A 3,402-nucleotide genomic window follows, 5' to 3' on the forward strand; every position below is an offset into this window, starting at 1 on the left:
CTCTCTTTTATTTGTGTGGTGGAAATGCAAATGAAATGATAAGGTGGGTGGGGGGGGGGGGGTGGTAAATATAGTTTAAGAGTAGTATAAAGTGAGTGTATGTGTATGCATGTATATGTATCTTATTATTATTATTTTTTTTTTTTTTTTGGAGAAAAGTTTTGGATCTTTTTATTTCATGAAATAAGCATAAAGTACAAGATCCTTGCCACTCTTTCCTACAAAGGAGACCAGAAAAGTCCCCTAAGATAAAAGAATAAAAAGAGACCTAAGGTAAAGTCCTACGAAAGTAAAGCTCCATACTAACGTAAAGTCACAACTTTCTTAATAACAATACTAATGGAATCAGCCGAAGTCTTAACCCCCTTAAAAATCCTATTGTTACGCTCCTTCCACAAATAGTAGATAGTGGCCATGAAGCTTGCTCGTTGCTTGACCGAACGAACACCTTCCTGTAATATGAAAACCAGAGAGTAGGAGCTCAGAGGCAGAGACACCCATTGAGCAATGGATGATATTACTTGCTTGGAGAAGCCACAATCAAAGAACAGATGATGAATATCCTCGCAGCTATGCTCACATAGTACACACCTACTAACCATGAATAACCGTACCCTCGAGATGTCAGCCTGTCAATCATGGGAGGTCCATTGTGCATTGTCATCATAGCAGTGAAAGAGTGCTTGGGATGGCAGCCATCACCATGTACCTGCTTGGCCATGAAAGCTGAGTCCCTTCTAGTTCTAATATGGTCATACATAGAGCCCGTACAGTACCTCTGGTGAGAAGTGCAAGACCCCAACAACTGGTGTGCCTGATCAGATGAGCCAGCAATGTTCAAAAGAAGATCCTTCATTTTGAGCACGTTGTTCCAGTACCAGGAGTTAGTGATGGTCGGATGTGCATCCCATAGACTAACCCCTTTCAGAACATATGCATTTATCCACCTTGTCCAAATGCAATTTGGTCTATAAAAAATTTTCCAAACCCATTTGATCATTTGTGCACAATTTCAACTCAATACCTCTTTAATGCCTATCCCCCCCCCCCCCCCCCTCTAATTTTGGGGAGCATAGCAACTGCCATTTCAGAAACACATGCCTTCTAGCCCCATCCTCAATATCCCAAAGAAAATCCTTGCAAAGTTTGGTAATTCTTTTAGCTATGCCCTTAGGAAGTAGCACACTAGCCCCCCCAGAAATTATTAAGCCCAAAAATGATCGAGTTAACCAGTAGAGCTTTTCCTGCATAACTCAAACTAGCATTAGCCCAGTGCATAACCCTGCCTTTGATCTTGTCTAGGAGAGGTTTATACATACCCTGAGTAATCCCAGCATTAAATAAAGGGAGACCCAGGTACTTGAAGGGGAAGGAACCCATGCTGAAACCAGTAGCTGCCAGAATGAGGTCCATCACATCATCAGTAATACCTCCAAGACAGAGGTCAGTTTTGGAAAGATTAGCATGAAGTCCAGAAATCTGACTAAACTGATCAAGATACTTAGCAACAGCTGTAACAGAAGGTAGGTCACCACGAGTAAAGATGAGAAGGTCATCTGCAAAGACAAGGTGAGTAAGGTTCTGTTGAACAAATTTAGGGTGATAAGAGAAGTTTACAGCCCTAGGAATTCTTTTGAGGAGCCTTGACAGCACCTCCATGCAAATGACAAAGAGATAGGGAGAGAGAGGATCTCCTTGTCTCAAGCCACATTTCCCAGGAAAAAACCCCTGAACCTCTCCATTGATAAGAAGGGAATAGTGTGGGGAGGTAATGCAGGCCACGATCCACTTAATAAACAGAGGAGGGAACTTAAGTAAAGTGAAACTATCCTTAAGGAACCCCCAATTTACAGAATCAAAGGCCTTCTTGATATCCACTTTGAGCAAGCACCTTGGAGTAAGATGAGCAAGACCATATTTGGAAACCAATTCATGAGCAAGCATGGTATTGTCAAAAATATCCCTATTAGCCACAAAGGCAGCTTATTCAGGGCCTATAATGGAGTCTAAAACTTGTTGAAGCCTATTACCAAGGATCTTGCTCACCACCTTGTAAAAAGTGGTGCAGCAAGCTATAGGCCTATAATCTTTGACAGTGAGGGGGGTCTCCGTCTTTGGAATAATATGTATCTTATTATTATTATTATTATTATTATTATTATTATTATTATTTTTATTTATTTTTTTTTATAAAAGGATGCGCGCAGCTTTCATTAAATGAAAAATAAAAGTTTACATGAAATTGTTGGGGAGTTGAGAGACAATCTGGGCTCCCACACCCTTAGCAACAGCAAAGCTAAGTCTAGTAAAAATGTAAGCGGCCACCCGAGCCCTCGCATCCTGAGATACCGAGAATATCTGGATCCGCTTGAGCAAGGCAACAGCATCCGAACCCAGCTCCCCAAGTGATGAGAAAGAGAAGGGAAGAAAACCATAACCCGCTGCCGCGCACAAATCCCCATACTTAGCATACTTACGCTGAGCAGCATCGGCAACAACCCGGCCAGGCACAAATTCCGTCATCCCAGTCTGAGTCAAAGGATAAAACCCTGTCAGCTCAACGCACACATCACGCCCTCTGTCCCAAGAATAAAGCAGCAAATCCGCAGGACGAAGAGAACCACCATGCCCGTCAACCAAACCGATATCAACCTCCTTTCCAGCAGAAATACCAGACCTATAGCAGACGTCGAAAAGAGTGTCACGGACGAGGTTATGCCGATGTTTAACGCCCACAGTACCAGTACAAGAAACAGCGTGGTCTCCAAAAACATCATCAGCAAAAACCCGAGAGCAAGCAGGGCATGGCCTAGATACCGTGAATAACGGAACACCCAAACGATACCCAAGCACACTACGGTAAGTCCTCCCGTTCATAGTCTGACCCAATCCCGAGATAGGAACTGCACGCAACCAATCAGAGGAGTGGGAACCCTGCTGAGACTGTCACAACGCAAGCTGGCCTGGTGTGAAAGAGAAAACAAACTCTGAGGCAGCAGCAACCGCCGCGAAATAAATGTCTGCCAATTTCTTCATAAGTTTGGGGGCAGCAATTTCACTAGGGTTACCTAAGATACCAGAGCCTGTAGTCGCAGTAAAAACCCGCACGACATCGTTAAAAGCAGGGACAGCAGCAACAATACCAGAAGGTTCGAGGAGCTTAGCCTGCAAATCAGCAGACTGCAAACAGGACACAATAAAAGCATAATGTAAAACATCTACCGCCACGTAGACACCAAGACCACCAAGATGAAAAGGGAATGTAGCAAGGCGCCACTGCCAATCCCCAAAACCCGGGCCAGACGCAGTGACAATACGTTCCAAGCTGGAATGAAGAGCAGCATCAAAAGGAAGATGGACCGACCCAAATACACCTGGGGAGAAAGTACGAAGGGAGAAATA

This window comes from Silene latifolia, chromosome 2, assembly GCF_048544455.1.
Source record: "Silene latifolia isolate original U9 population chromosome 2, ASM4854445v1, whole genome shotgun sequence".
Classification (NCBI taxonomy): domain Eukaryota; kingdom Viridiplantae; phylum Streptophyta; class Magnoliopsida; order Caryophyllales; family Caryophyllaceae; genus Silene; species Silene latifolia.